The sequence below is a fragment of the Lutra lutra genome, chromosome 3 (genome assembly GCF_902655055.1).
Source record: "Lutra lutra chromosome 3, mLutLut1.2, whole genome shotgun sequence".
In the NCBI taxonomy this organism is placed as follows: domain Eukaryota; kingdom Metazoa; phylum Chordata; class Mammalia; order Carnivora; family Mustelidae; genus Lutra; species Lutra lutra.
In genome coordinates this window covers 107065682-107082332 of record NC_062280.1, presented here as the reverse complement: position 1 = coordinate 107082332, position 16651 = coordinate 107065682, and positions in this window count along the sequence as shown.

The following is a 16651-nucleotide window of genomic DNA, read 5'->3' as shown; positions in this document are numbered from 1 at the left end:
CTCTCTGACACATGTCTGTGTGAATGATCCCCCACCCCCAGCCAGGAGCAGCGCCCCTCCCCATGGTGCTCAGGGCTCCTGTACCATGCTACAGCCTGAGTGCTCTGAGCTCCCTGCTCAGGGACCATCTCCCATCGTCTTCCCCTCTGTGGTGCATTTTGATCACCCAGGGACAGTGGGAGGAAGGCATACCCCACCTGGTAATAAGAGCACTTCTTTGGTGGCAACCTTCACCAAGAATGGGTTTTCTTGGGGTGCCTGGGTGGCTCAGTCCGTGAAGGCTCTGAGTCTTGGTTTCAGCTCAGGTCATGGTCTCAGGGTCCTGGGATGGAGCCCCACGTTGCACTCAGCACTCGGCAAGGAGTCTGCTTGAGATTCTCTTCTCCTTTCCTTCTGCCCCTCCCTCCATTCACTCAATCCCTCTCTCTCTCCAAGAAATAAATAAATCTAAAAAAAAAAAAAAATGGATTTTCTTCCATTGCACGACATATAGATCCCGTGGCCCTTCCTCTTAAGTCCACTGAACATCCTGCCTGCCCCTGCCCCACCTGCAACATCGGTGGAAACTTCAAGCATTAGCCCCTCCTCGCCCCCACTGCATTGCTTGTTGCTAAAAAAAAGAGCCTTCGGTGTCAGAACTCCTTATGAGAATCAAGTGTGCCTTCCCAGAAAGGATTTCCAAAATTCACACGTTGAGGGTAATTTTTTTTTTAATCCAAGCAAATTCGTGCTTTTATTCACTGTTGATAAATATGTAAACTGGTACAACTTTCTTGAAGGGCAATTTATCTCTCTCCAAATCCAAAATCAGTATTTCCTCCTACCCAGCAGCTCCCCTTCCAGGTATCTGTCTCTGGAAACCCTTGCGTGTATACACAAAAAGTCAGATTTAGAAACGGTCATGGCGTCTCTTGTTTGTAATAGCAAAAAGTTGGAAGCCACCCAAAATCCATCCAGAGAAGAATGACCAAATTATTCCTGCACACTATGCTGAAGTTAAAGAAAAGGGTGTTGATCTGGATATACTGACAGAAAAACCTTGATGCAAATTAAGTTAGAACAGGGATTGCACACTTTTTCTGCAAAGGTCGGCTGATACACATTTTAGTCTCCGTGAGCCACGGTCTCTGCTACATTTATTCAATTCCACCACTGCAGCGCAAAAGCCATGGAAAATAAATAAATGGCAAAGCTGGCTGTATTCCAATGAATACTTTTTTTTTTTTTTTACAAAAACAGGGATGGGGCTGAATCTGGCCCAAAGACCACAATTTGCCAACCTTTGAGCTTAAAAAAAAAAGAGATTCTAGATCAATGTGTGCAAGTTGAAAAACTGTTACCCCATTTATGTAAAAAAAAAAAAAAAAGAAAGAAATAGATCTGTATGTGTACATATTTATGTATATACGTGCATTTAAAGTCTTGAGCTTACAAAAAGTAATAAAATCATTAGGCCACCTTCAAATAACAGCTTGAGGAACTCTTGACAACTGCTTTTTTTACACATGACCTCTATTCCCCAGCAGCCTTCATTTAGGTAGCAACTCTAACACATTATTCTCCGAAGAAAGGATTAAGTAAGAATTGTCAGCCCCTCATAAAAGAGCAGTTGGCAGGCAACCAGATCTGGGGCTCTCTTCCAGCGTAAGAATGGCCCAAGCCCCTCACTCTGGGCCACAGGCGACCCCAGGCCTGATGGAGCAGGGGACTTTCATACATGGTTTTTGCTTTGAAAGATCCCAAAAGCCAAAAAACAAACAAACAAACAAAACAACAAACAGCAACAACAACAACAAAAAAGAACAGGAGCTCTTTTGAAAAAAAAAGTAATTCATTTGAAGTATTAATTAAAATGCAAATTACTCTAAGATGGCTTGGCTTTTAAATGTTTGCTCTGAAGTTCCCACAAACAGTAAAGCATATGAGGAGCTTCTGTTTAGAATGATCTGCATACACACTCACCGATGAACAATTGCTTGACTTGAAAATAATTAGCAAAGGTTGGAGGCGGGGCATTAAATGCCAAGCGAGGCAGCAAAATCCTTCAGGAGGAGAAGATCTCCTTGGGGAGGATCAGGGAGGGACAGGCTTGTAGAGCAACATTCCTCTAAGGCTCAGCCCCCAGCTGGCTCACCTGAGGGGACGGAGCTCACCTCCTACGGGAAGGGAAGCCAAGGGACCAGGGAAGGTCTCACCACCTCAATGCAGATCTTGCTGCCTCTGCGGCCCCAGACTTAATTCTGACCCTTTTCTTCTGGAGTCCCGGAAGGGAAAGAAGCTATGTACGAACAGGAAGCTCCTGGGTGGGAGGGAATGGACAGGTTATCGTCTTCAAAGAAAGAGGAAAAGTAACTCATTTATCAAGCCCTACTTTGCACCAGAGGCTGAGCAAAGCATCTTGACCATCTCTATCCCAATTTTACTTAATATTCCCAACAACCTAGAGAGATTGGAATTGATGGGGAAGGAAGGAAGCAGCAAAAATGTAAAGGATTTGTCCCAGGGTCATGAAAAGGGAAAAGGAAGAGAATGGAAGAGACAAGGTAATACTGACCACAGCAGCTTCAACAATTACACCCGAGATGTAATCAACCACATGACCATTTATTCCACTTACACAGCTCCTAAGTCAGGACCCAGAAGTGGAACTGCACCTGATAATTCCACAGGTGGGGGCTGCCATGAGGACCCCCCAGGCCAGGGATGCAGGACGGGCACCAGCTCTCACAACAGTGGGGCGGCTAAACAGCCCCAGTCTCAGCGTCTAAGTAACTTCCTCCGCTAGGACTCCGGCACATTCTGGTCTATGACCAAGTGTCGCTGAGGGTCCCAACACCTACTAGTCAGTTAATAGCAGCCTGACATGGTGCTGGAGAAGACCTAGGGCTTCAACAGTCAGCACTGATCACCACCATTTCAGACCAATTTGTTAAAACTATTGTTTTCTGTAGCACTTGAGACTTAACCTGGTAGAGAGCTCTCTTTCTCTTTACACACTATTGTCATCTTCTGTTCCTACACCAAATTTTCTCTCCGTGCATTCATGCTGTGACAACCCAGACATTTGCCACCAGGAATCTCCTCATTTGAGGGGCGCCTGGGTGGCTCAGTCGGTTAAATGTCCGCCTTCGGCTCAGGTCACGATCTCAGGGTCCTGGGATCGAGCCCCACATCAGGCTCCCTGCTCAGTTTGGAGTCCGCTTCTCCCTCTGCCTCTGCTTCTCCCCGCAACTTGTGCTCTCTCCCTCAAATAAATAAATAAAATCTTTTAAAAAAAGAAGAAGAATCTCTTTGTCAGAAAGCAACAAGAAGCTAGCTTATGTAGACTTTACTGAAGACACTGAGGGAGACAGAGGAAAAGGTTTACACCACATCTGAGAGAACAGCTCTAAGTTCTTCTTTGCTGTTTTGGTTCTCAAAGTCCCTCTAGGCCACTTCTTCCCCCACAGGCCTGCCTGGCTGCTCCTGTGTGGGTCTCCTGAATCTTTCCGCCCCCAATTTCAAACTCCTCTTCCCGCATATTGTTTAGAGAAATTCTACCCTTCCCTCCTCTTGCCTCTGCCTTTACCAAACAAGACCCACTTTAGGGAACACTGCTTATCAACCATCTCTTGTGACTAACCACATCTCGTTCCCCATCCCTACCTTAAACAGCCCACCAAGGCATCTCTTTCAAACTCAAATGGTGCTCTTCCAGGAAGACTCAAGGGAAGGGGGTTATACCCACTTTAGTCCATATTCCCTTTCACGCATCTGTGGAGACAGGGAAGGCAAGGAATGGGAATGATACACCCCTTCTCTCCCTTAAACTTTGTTCCCTAAGGATCATTTCCTCTTTGGTCACTGATCCAGGGCCCAGACGGCCCCTGGGAGCCACCTACAGCCCTCTGAGAAGCAGTCTGTGCCAGAGGGGACAGACTTGCTGTGTGTGGCTTTTGGGAGCAAAGGGTGCAAGGATGGGCATTGTACCTCAGGAGAAGACAGATCTCCTGGGGTAGGAGCTGTCCCACCATGACCAGGAATCCACACAATGGCATACTGCACCTTACTTTAAGGTGTTGGCAGGGACCCCCATGACCACAGGGCATGGTCTCACCATGGGCAAAAGTGGGATCGGGTGAACTTCCAACTTGTCCACAAAAGGTCCCAGACCCTACATTCTCACTCCTCAGTCTTCAGAGGGGAGAGACAGGCCAGGATGTCGATAATGTAAAAGTGTGCACAATCACCCATCCTGACTCGTTGCCCACAGCGTCTTACCACAGGGACATTTGCTGGTCCAGCTTGAATGAGAAAAAACACATCTCCTATTAGCAGCATTTTTTTTTTTAAGATTTTATTTATTTATTTAACAGAGAGAGAGAGATCGCAAGTAGGCAGAGAGGCAGGCAGAGAGAGAGGGGAAGCAGGCTCCCCACTCAGCAGAGACCCCGATGCGGGTTTTGATCCCAGGACCCTGAGACCATGACCTGAGCTGAAGGCAAAGGCTTAACCCACTGAGCCACCCAGGCGCCCCAGCAGCATTGATTAGAACTGAAAATAATTTATTCTTTAAACTCAGTTAAGGACACCACTAAAATCTGTTAATATTCTTAATTTGTTTAACACATGCTTTCTTTGAAAGAACACAAAGATAAGCTCTGGTCTGGCCTGTTTGGGGAATCATGATCAGTTCTGAATTTAAAATTTGGAAGAGAGAAGCCTTCCCTAACTCTGAACATTCCCATCATGTGGTTTTCCTCATCCTACCCATTTTACAGAATGACAGGTTAAGGAGAGAAGACGCATTTGTTCTCTGGGCCATGCTGCCCTAAACACAGGCCAAGGGCATGCCAAGACCCACCCAAGTATTTTTCCCACCCAGGCTATCTGCCTCCAGTTGTTTAGTTCGGTCTGGTTTGGGTTAGTTTAGTTTCATTTCATTTGGTTTTGTTTCCCTTTGCTTGGCTTTGCTTTACTGTTTTGTTTTGGGAGTAGGGGGCAAAGTGGAATAGTCCAAAAATTACTCAGAAAGACCAGCATCTTCAGAATGTATATTGGATGTACAGTGTGCTCCTGAAAATACCATCCTAACATCAATGAAATGATTAGAGCTGTTCCCTCCTTTAAAATATTTTTGAGGGTATACTGTGTGTAAGGTATTACGTGGGGTCCCACACAGAACCGAGTCCCAAGTCCCGAGTCCCTGAGTGCTGAAACCCTCGCAAGGGAGAGAAGTCAAGCACAACAGGCCAGTGCAAAACAGAGTCGTTCAGACAAGTCAATGCTCGAAGAGTTAGAGGAAAAAGAGTAGATAGTAGGACTGCCTGATTTAGCAAGTGAAAATGCAGGATATGCCCAAGAAATTCAACTATAACTGGGCATCCTATATTTCATCTGGTCAGGAAGATAAAGCCAGACTTCTCAGAGGAGAGGGGATGTCAGTGAACAAGAACGTTAAACAGTGGAAAGATAGGTACAGGGTTCATGGGGGAGGTTAATGGGAAGAAATTTGGGATGGCCCAGCAGGTGGGCTTGGCCGGAGCACCTGTCTCTGCCCGTTTTGACTGCTGTGACAGAAGGTGAGTCATATACAACAGGCATCTATTCCTCACAGATCTGGAAGCTGGGCAAGTCTAAGATTGAGGCACCAGCAAATCTGGTGTCTGCTGAGTACCTGCCTTTGGGTCGTTGGGGGCCATCTCCTCTCGGGAGCCTCACGTGGTGGAAGAAGACATGCCGGCTTTCCGGGGCTACTCTTATGAGGGCACTAATTCCATTCATGAAGACTCCGCTCTTGACCCCTTGACCTGCTCTTGACCTCTTGACCTCCTAATGTCATCACGTTGGGGGTTAGGATTTCAACCTGAATATTTGAGGACACAAACATTCAGCCCAGAGCATCACCTTGAAGCCGGGAGCAGTGGAGGGAGCACGCTGACTAAACTGTGTGAATCCATCTCAGACAAGAACTTGACTCCTCAAATCCATGCCATAATGTATGAGAAGAGCATCCTGTTAAATGGAAAGATGCTATAGAAGCTTTTGCAAGGCCAGTCCACCCATCTCCCAATTTATAAACGTCCATTACACCTTATAAATCAGTGGCGCTTCTTCAAGAAGGATCCGTCTGTGCCGCAGTTTGGACGAGCTCATTTCATGCTTGGAAATTTTTTGAAAGGAACATTTCGGTCCCATCTGAACCAAGTCCGATCAAAATGAGAGATGTACCATCATGAGGGTTTGGAAACTGTCAGGGAATCGGCAAATGTGGTCCCAATGACGACATTCCCCACCCCCTCAGGCTTCTCACTGCAGGGTCTTGGCAAAGTCCCATCGCCCCACTGAGGCTAAGTGTCCTCCCAGAGAGACAGACTTTGCTGACCAGGGTGAGGAGCCAGGATGGTATCCGCAGAGGGCCTAGAACAACGTGCCATGCGTGGACACCCCATAAATAGCAATGTTGGCAGAAGCCTGGCTTCCAGCGCCATTCTGATGGTTACATGCAGATTTCTGGGCTACAAAACAGTCATCTGAGCAGTCTTCAATCTCCCTTAAATAAAAGTTTATGAGCTGAGTCCTCCTATTTCCCGCCAGTTACTCTTTAACTAAAACCCCATGTGTAGCAGCTGCCCAGCCTGGTTAGCAGGGAGGCAGCCAAGGGCCGGGGCCAAGCCACATAGAGCCTGTGTGCGCCTGCCAAGGCTCAGAGACCCGAGAAGAAGCACATGGTGGACCTTGGCAGCCGGCGAGCTCCGCCGTCTAGCCTCTGCAGGACAAACTTAGCACAGTCACGGTCCTCTGTGCTGTCGTGGTGCTCTGAATTAAAAGATCCTTTGATGAGAAAACAGCAGTCTTGTTTTTCTAAGTTGCCTTGAGCCCTGCACTTTCCCTGGTGAGATCAAGCCCTGTCTTTGGCTCCCACGCCATTCCCAAAAGCCCCTGAGATGCCCTCACTGCCAGCAGCAGGTGGCCCACCTGCCCACACCTGAAGACCAGAATAAGCCACCCCTAGGGTTAGCACCTGCTCATGTCACAGGCACCAAAGATACTTTCCGAGCCTCATATTAGTCCCTGAAAGGAGAGTCCTTATGAATTCCAGATGACACCTGCCAAGTTCCGGGCACGTCCTTCCAGCAGGTGTATCTGGTACTGGGTAAGCCGCTCTGTTGCTTCCCAACAGCCTGATCTCAAGACAGTACATAATCTCACCCCAGTTCCTCATCAGTAAATGGGGAGAAGGTCACCCCAGTTCCTCATCCATAAATGGGAAGAAAATCCGTAAATGGGGAGATTGTGAGGCTGAAATAATTCTGTACAGGTGTATCATCTAGCATTTCTCCCAGCACACATTCAGCTCTGAGAAAATGGGGGCAGGAATGAGAACTAGCATTGATTGTGGGTTTACTATGTGCTGACAACTTTTTGAGGGCTTTGCAAATGTCTGCTCCTTTAATCCCTACAACAACCAGACAAGGAAAGTGCCATTATTATCCTCCATGTTTCCAGTGAGGAAATAAAGACCCTGCAAGGTTCCGTGCCCTACCCAAGTTCATGCACCTCTTACAGGTCAGCAGGGCTCCAGACGCCAGACTCCAGGCCCTGATCACTGCCAACACTGGCCTCTTTATAGTTACTGCTCAGGAAGGTCATTCCACTGCAGGACAGGGCAACCTTGGGCTGGGGCAGCTTCAGGGCCCCGAGAACAGAGGTTGCACACAAACCTTATGCCTCCACCGGTGGGTTCCACCCAGACTCCCCTAGCCTGGGCAGTGGGCCACCTGGCCCTACATCTTGATTTTCTGAAAGACATAGAGCCTTCTCTGTTGTCCTGCCTGCATTCCCTTATAGTCCCAAGCCCGCCCCTCCTGGGCCATGAGACAGGCCAGCTGCCCCACACTCTGCAGCATGCATTCGGCTCCAGGGCTTCCGGCCTTCCTGGGACTCAGTCCATCTGGTCCTGCACCATCCCAGCTACTAAGCCTACTGATTGTGCTCCCCTTGGTACCCAGAAATCACCCCTCAGATGCAATTTCTCAGCATCATTTGCTGGAGTTCTTACCTTGGATCTTCCACATGATGGGTCTGGCACCCAGGGCCAGCCTCAAGATGCTTTCACAAGAGAAAGGTCTTGTGAAGTGCCCGACACCCCGAGACCTCCCTCACTGTATGCATCACCCGCCCAGCCAAACTGTTCATTGCGCGGCTGTGGGAGCAGGGCGCTGACACACCCACCGGTCCCCCGACAGTGATCCCCAACAGATCCACAGATGCTAGGGCCTCCCGCACTGGCCCAGACCAGCTCCCCAGCTAACCCTCTTTTGACACAGAGCTTAAAACCAGAAAGCTTAAAAGCAGCAACTTAACCACATCCTAGTCCCGGGAGAGGCGGTGAAATGCTAACAGTGCTGTGCCTGAATATTTATCCTTCCTTTTTAGAGCTCACCCATTAAGAAAGGTCCATGAAATTGACTTTAGATTCCCATTTCTTTGGCATTTAGCTGCTTCACTTTTATTTCCACCCAGGCCAGGAGATAAAATGCAGTGAAAACACAAACTCCTATGTAAAAAAAGGGGGCCAGATTACCACTATTCTCTACCAGTTCCACCATCGCAGATGCACTTTCTGGATAAATCACTTGTCGGTCATTGTAACATGAGCATGACTTGGCTTATTTATCTTCTCTGTAACAAACTCTAGGTGTGAAAGAGTGGGACACAAAGCAGGAAATGTGCAATGGAGAAAAAGAGCAAGGGAGAGAGACATTTCAGGAAAGGGCAGTGCCTCAAACCCAGCCACCAGGAGCTCCCTATGCTCCCCCATGCCCTCCAAAGGACACATTTGGTCCCCAACAGTTCGACCAATGCCCTCCTTCCGACCCTCTCTGAGTCCATTCTTTCCATCTCCCCCACCTCTGCCCAGGTCACCGCTTGCCTAGTGCTGCCATTTCCCCCCTAACTAATCCCCTTGCTTCCCATCTTGTCCTCTACAGCTCATATTCTAATAGCAGGCAGAGTGTCCATTCAAGATATAAGTCAGGTCAATTCACATGTTCTGTTTTCAACGCTCTAAAAGTTGCTCGTAGTACCCACAATAAAATCAAAGCCCTATTTTGGTTTTCAGACCAATGACCTGATCCCCGCCTTCCTCTCTGTTCTGCTCTTCCACCCTCTAACACCGTTCTCCCTGCCTGCGTTCTCCTCAAAGGGGCCAGCCGAGCTTGATCCAGCCTCAGGGCCTTTGCACCTGCTGCTGCCTCTGTTAAAAATGCTCAGAGCTGACTCCTCCCCACCCTGAAGTTGCAGGCCAGATGTCACTTCCTTGTTGATGACTTTCCAAACACCCTGTCTAAAATAGCTGTTTCCTTGAGGATGTGGAGAAAACAAAGGGCTGGTTGCCCAAAGGAAGAGGATGGGAGAGTGGGCAAAATTGGTGAAGGGGATGGGGACATATAAATTTCCAATTACAAAATGAATAAATCACAGTAGTACAGGCACCGCATAGGGAATTCAGTCAATGATATTTTAATATCACTGAATGGTGATAGACAGTATCTACCTTCAAGGTGAGCATAGCCGAAGGCGTAGACTTGTAGAATCACCGCGTCACACACAGGAAACTAATGTAACAGTGTGTGTCAACCATACACAAGTAAATAACTAAATGAACGAGTGAACAAATAAATAAACACAATAGCCTCCTCCTTCATTCTGTCTCTGACACTCTGTTACCACCCTCTTTCTATTCTGCAGAGTCCCAGCGAGGCAGTGAAATCACATACTTAGATATTTGCCATGATTACTGTCTGCCTCCCCCATTAGAACATAGGCTCCAGGACGGCCGAGAAGGGGTCCTCCTAGTTCCCCTGCGTGCCAGTGCTTAGAGCGGGGCCGGACCTGTAGTTGGTGCTCAGTGAAAATGAATGAGCATGGAGGATGTCTGAGGAGGGCAGGTCTGGCTGGGAATCCCAAAATAGACAAGCACTGCTGGACCCATCGGGTAGACATCCTGATATTCTTGGGTTGCGTGTGGATGAGTGGATGGGCCAACAAGACCCCTTCTTGTGGGGACTTATGGTTCCAGCTGCTGGGGTGCTGTCAGGGTTAACCTTAGCCACTGAGAGCCTTGCCTAAGGTCACACCCCTCTCAGGGCTATCCACATTCCAGGACCAGTTGCAGTGACAGGGGAAGACCCAGCCACGTGCGCTCAAGGAGGCACATCTCCGGCGGGCTGTTCCAGCTCCAACCCTCCCCACGAGACTGTGCTCAGGTGCCATCAGGCCTGCACCCCTGCTGCTCAGCACCACGGCAGGGGCAGAGACCAGGCCCTTGTGCCTAGTGAGAGGGCTGGACAAATCACCCAGCAGTTACAGTGCAGGGTTACAGTGGCTGGGATGACAGAAGACACCCGGCCTTCTGGGGCATGGGACAGAGGGCAGAGGGGAGCCTCTAACCCAGTTCTGAGCTACTTGGCCAGAGAGAGGTACCAGAGAAACCTCCCAAAGAAAATGCTGCTTCAGTTCAGTTCTGAGAAATAGAGAGAGTCCAGGGGACCACTGCGGGCAGGACATGCGTGCGTGGATGCGGGGACACAAAGTCGGGAAGCTGAGAAGGGACTGCGTAGGGAGACCCAGGAGGTGAGGACCCAAGGGCATAGGAGGCATTGGGGGAAGAGCCGACTGTGAGAGGCGTCCGGAATGCCAGGGCCCCGCACCCACTGTAAGATCAGAGAAAGCATCGAGCTGCGCAGCCCAGTCCCCACACAGCCCCTTCCTTGTGGTGGAGTGTTGTAGTGGGGGGGGGGGTGGCTTGAATCTGGGTCCTTCTGCATCCTGCCTGCGCTGGGCTGTGGGAGGGCGAGGAGACCTGGCCTGGCTGACCTCCAATGGCAACCGGTTCTGACGGGACCACCCTCTGAGTCTGCTCTGTGTCGCCCACATCACACCACCTGCGCTTTCCAAGTTCACCCATCACAAATGCTCCTCACTTGGTATTTATCACCTAATGAAGGTCTGCAGCCTTTCAAATCCAAGGGCGACCATCTGACTAAAGCCTACCAGCTGCATTTCCATATCCCTGTCAAAGTCACATTATCTACTCTTGACCAGAGCGCCTGGTGACCCTCTCTGTTAATGAAATACCACAGCGATTAAAACCTCTGTCAGGCTTGGTATTTGAAAGTATCGGGGGCTTTTTAGAGAACACACTTCACAAACTGCCTGGAAAGCTCCATCACTAGGGAGAATTGCCTTTTTGAACAAGGACTGACTTTTTTTTTTTTTTTTTTTTAAGAAGGAGAGGAGGATAAGAGAGTTTCAGGTTTGGTTTTGTGAGTTCACTTCATTGCCTGGCTTTTCATAAAAGCTTTCAGGGTAACTGATATTTTTATTCTGAGAGCATTTCCATCTACATCAGACCACTGGCTCGTTTTTAGCTAATTAAACTTATGAAACGAGGAAGTGGATAAAAGTTCATTCCAGAGGTACAGGCTGCTGGGATTCTGCATGCTAATTGAACCCATGCCCCCACAAAGGAGATACACGGCAGGCTGGCTGTGGCGTATCCCGCATCACCTCCCGAGCTCAGCCCGGGGACATTGGAGAGGGGGCCGCACTGTCAAATCGACTAGGGGGAAATCTCATATTGGGAACATGACACTTCACTGCTTGCCTTCATATTTTGAAATGCCCCTCACCCCCCGCTGTGCGCCATCTTTTTATTTAATTCTGCCAACAAATGACCCAGCAATGACTGGAGGAACCTTGAACACTGCAATGGGGTGTCTGATTTAAATCGACATTCAGAAGTTCCAGAAGAGAATAGATATTTTTGGAACCGCAGCTCTCTATGAAACAAAAGTGTTGTGTGCTTAGTAATAATGGGCATTGTTCAGTAGCTACAGTGTGTAGGTGATATGCAATCTTCGTTTCTGTCTCTCAGAAGAACGCTCCAAAGCAATCATCCTTACCCCCTCGGTCTAGAGGAGGAACTGCGATTTTGAAGGGTTAAGAGAGATCCAAGGACATAGAGCAAGTGCATAAATTGAACCTGGGGCTACTGGAATCAAATTCATACTCTGTCTGTTGCAGGAGACTTAAAACAGGTACTCTGGACCTGGCTGGGTGAAACCAGTCTCTGGCATAAGAGGACAGGGGTGCCTGTGTGGCTCAGTTGGTTAAGCGTCTGTCTTTGGCTCAGATCATGATCTCCATGTCCTGGGATCAAGCCCCATGTTGGGCTCTCTGCTCAGTGAGGAATCCGCTCTCCTTCTCTCTCTGTAACTGCCCCCACCTCACCACTTGTGTTCTGTCTCTCAAATAAATAAAATATTTAAAAAAAAAAAAAAAACAGAGGAGAGAGAGGCTTGCGTTCCAACTTAACTAGGTGATATTTTTCTTCCTTTTGTTCTACAGTCAAAGTTCTATTGCTACCAACAGTATTTGCTTCTCCTACCCTTGGGTAAGAGTAAGCTAAGGATTGTCTACATCTCCATTCCCCTTTACATGCTGCTTCATCTGCCTATTCTTTTGATGCTGAGCACAGGAGAGAACACGTGCGAACCCCAATGGTATCTTGATGCCGAGAAATGGGGACCACCAGCTCAAACAGTCGAATGCTTTAGAACGGGGTGCTCACTGTCCCACATGCAATGAGACCACCAATGACTGGTGGTAACCAAGGTACTGGTAACCAAGGTCGTGTTAGCTGTCCCATTTCTCCCAGTAAGCCCTGCAAATAAACATGCCCGCTTTGCCAAGAAGATTATGGGGGGACAAAGATAAAATGAGGTTAAACCCTACCAGATATTAAAATATATTCCAAAACTACTTTATTTTTTTTTATTTATTCTTGTGCAAGAATAAACAAGAATAAATAAAAGGAAACAGAATAAAGAATGAAGTTACACCTAAATGCATAATTTACAGAGACACCGGGGTGGCTCAGTTGGTCAAGCGTCGAACTCTGGATTTCAGCTCAGGCCATGGTCTCAGGGTCATGAGATGGAGCGCCGCGTCGGGCTCCATACAGGGTATGGGGGCTATGTGAGATCCTATCTCTCCTTCTCCCTCTACCCCTCCCTCCCTCCCTCTCTCTCTTAAACAAAGATGCATATTTTACAGATGGAAATTTAGCAGGCAATAAAGGTAGCATTTCAAATTGTCAAGAAAAATTAATGAATTTATAAAATGGTGATGCACACAGCTGGCCGGCAACTGGCAGAAATATGTAAGCAAACCTACACCAATTCCTATCAAAAGTAAGTTCCAGACAAATCCATTAAAAGTAAGAAATAAAAACATATAATCACCAGGGAAATGAAGAAATGTATTTATAATTTTAGAGGAGAGAAAGCCTTTAGTATCATGACACAAAATTGAGAAACCATAAAGACAATATTGATAAATCTGACCAAATAAATATTTTAAAAGCATCCAAATATAGCCAAAAGACAAGACTGGAACAATATTTATACCTCTTGGCAGATGGGAAGCTGGTTTCCTTAATACATAAAAGCTCTTATATATCAATAAGAACAAGGTGAACCCAATAGAAAAAAAAAGTTGCCAAAACCAACATTTCAGGCAATTCAAAAGAAAATGAAATCGAATTGAACATCACATATAACAAATGCCTCACTCACTCAAAATTAAATAAATGCAAATTACAGCAACATGAATTATCTTCCACTTTTGTCTCTGAGAGCAAATACAATGATCTTATCAAAACCAAAATCTATGTCTCCACCCCTGTTTAAACCTCTTCAAAAGTCTCCCCCTCCTCTTAGGGAAGAATCTGAAGTGGGTCCTGTGAGGTCTGGCCCTGAACCCACCTCTCCTTCTCAATGCTCCCCACCCAGGTTCTCTTTCAGGACCTGTGCCTATGACATAGTCCCTTTTTTCTGTGTTGCTCTTTCTCTCTTCTCCTTTCTTCCTTCACCTAATGACTTTCTATTCATTCCATAGGTTGCAGCGCAGTTGTCCCTTCCTGGGGGAAGTTTGTCCTGGCCACCCAGCCCACCCCCTAATTAGATCAGCCCTCTCTTTTCTCTGCTCTCTTAACCATCCTGTGCTTCTCTTTTATAGCACATCTAAAAGTGGTAATTTGCATTTTATGTGATTATTTAACTAATGTTTGTCTCCCCTTCTGAACTGCAAGCTCCACTGAGAAAGGGCTCTGCCATTTACTTTATCTCTCCACTGTACTCCCACAACCTAACATACATGCTTGGCATATAGTAGGTGCTTAATTAATACTTCAAGTGACTGAATCAATGAAAGAATTGTGGTCTCCTGTGATCTTCGCAAATATCAAAAAGGTACAAAGAAAACCAGGCATTTTCATACACTACTGTCAAAAAAAGTTATTGGAGGCCCGTGAAGGTTGTGCCCAATAGAATGAATGTGTCTGTTAGCTATCCTTGCAGATGCACACGAAGATCTGTGAATGAAGATGCTGCGCGCAGCGAGGTTAGTAACTGCAAAAGCCAAGAAACGATACACCTATTCTTCATCAGAGAACGAGTTAGAAAAATGATACATCTACCGAAAGATTACTTTCAGAGAGGCCTGCTCATCCCTATACAGATGTGGGAAAATCCTCAAGGTAGAATAGGAGGCAGCAAAACAAGTTTTGGAATGAGCCAAACAATGCGATCTCATGTGTGGTTTTTTTTTTTTTTTTAAGATTTATTTTATTTATTTATTTGACAGACAGAGATCACAAGTCAGCGAGAGGCAGGCAGAGAGAGAGGAGGAAGCAGGCTCCCCGCAGAGCAGAGAGCCCGACGCGGGGCTCGATCCCAGGACCCTGGGATCATGACCTGAGCTGAAGGCAGCGGCTTAACCCACTGAGCCATCCAGGCGCTCCTCATGTGTGGTTTTTTTAAGTGATATGATATATGTCCTTTTATGTGCATAGGAAATTTCTGGACAGATAAACAAAGCCATTAATCATGGTAACCTCAGGGGGAGGGGTTAGAGGAAGACAGACTTTGCACTTTACACCTCTCCGGACAATATGAATTTAGCCATAAATATCTATTGTGTTTTTAATAGTACAAACCGATGCTTTTCAAAAAATCATTGTTTGATAAGGAATCCCCAAACAAGTTCATTAGCATCATGCTACAGAAGCCCCATCTTTTCCAATTATCTTCCTTTCTTGCTCGGTTATCTTAGAAGTCAGAGGTTCTTAACCCTGGATCCTCATTTTTCTTTGCTGACTTTGCCCGTTTTCAATGGTATCCGTGACTTTCCAGCACTAATGGAGCTCCAGTTTAGAGGCATGATTTCATAAAGTAAAAATGCCTTTAAATTTCAAGCCAGAGCTCCAAGGGTGACTGGGTTTAATAAACGCTCTTTGGCCTGGGTCTTCATACCCCGAGGCTTGCCTGGATCCGGGTCCTCCGTGAAAGTCCCTCTCCAGTTTCGCACCCCTTGGAATGGGCCGCAGAAGAAGAGTCAATGGAAATAGAAGGAAACTTACCCAGGTCTGAGTGGAGCTGGTTCTTCCCGATACCTCTCTTTAGTGCTTTGAATTAATTTTCCGGTTGAGCTGCCAAAAGCTAGTTACTCCAAAAATAAATATATACCTGAAGTAAAACCAATCTACCTGTAATAACCATATGGAGTACACCAACACCGCGTTCAGGAGGAGGAAGGAATTATGTAACAACACACCGTGGTGCTGTAGAGCTTGTTTCCATGACTCCATAAATAATAAAACCACCCCAGACACTGCCGTAAGTGAGCTATGAAGGATACTTGATTTCCTCCAGTCCTGTTGGTCTTCTACCATCTGCCGGGCTGGTAACACCACTAAAGGGAGCGTTAACACAAGTAAAAGCCTCCTTCAGGTTCTATCTTTCCCCGCGTGCTCTTCAAATCGTGTACACTGTTGGGGTAGTGATTTGGCTGTCGCTGTTTAGAATTGCTCCAGGAGCCTGCTTCCCTCCCTCCCCCTCCCATCTTGGCACCTTCGAAACCACCACCCCCCCCACCACTGTTCTGTCCTTCCTGCTCCCACTGGAAGAGGAAGTAAAGGACCACAGTACTCCTACTCGCTCTTCTCAGGGCACCTCCTGGAGATTCTGAGGCCTGGAGCCAGGGGACCTTTCCTGTGCAGCCACAGTGGAGAATGTGGTGCTACCCCGGTAGCCACTCTCTCCTCCGGATCCCCTTATGCCTCCACCCTCCCTTTTCTCTTCAAAAGTCCTGGATGCTCCCTTTGGGAGACCCTGTCCCACAGCCTCCTCCTTACTTGGCTAGGCCTTTCTCCTGCTCAAAGAAAAGGTCAGCTTTGGGCTGCACAAAGAGCAGTAGGAGACTGATCTACACTGCTTTGGGTTTACTTTTACTAGTTCATTTGTTGAGCAAGTGGGTTTTATCCACTTATTATTTGTCCCTTGTCCTGGGGGTAGTCCATAATCATACCATCCACCTCTCAAAAAAAAAAAAAAAAATCAAAATTCTCTCTGGAGAATTGGGATTAAGAAAGGCAGGGCCAATTGCCTCGGAAAAGTTCCATGAAATGTGGGATAAGAACTTGGGGGCAAAGGAAGGATCTCTACTAGCCTTTCTCTGGGGACAGTGGACACATCAACACCACTGATTTCTCTGTGGCACAGGTCACCAGGACCTGCAGGAGGCCAGCACTGTACCGAGGCACAGG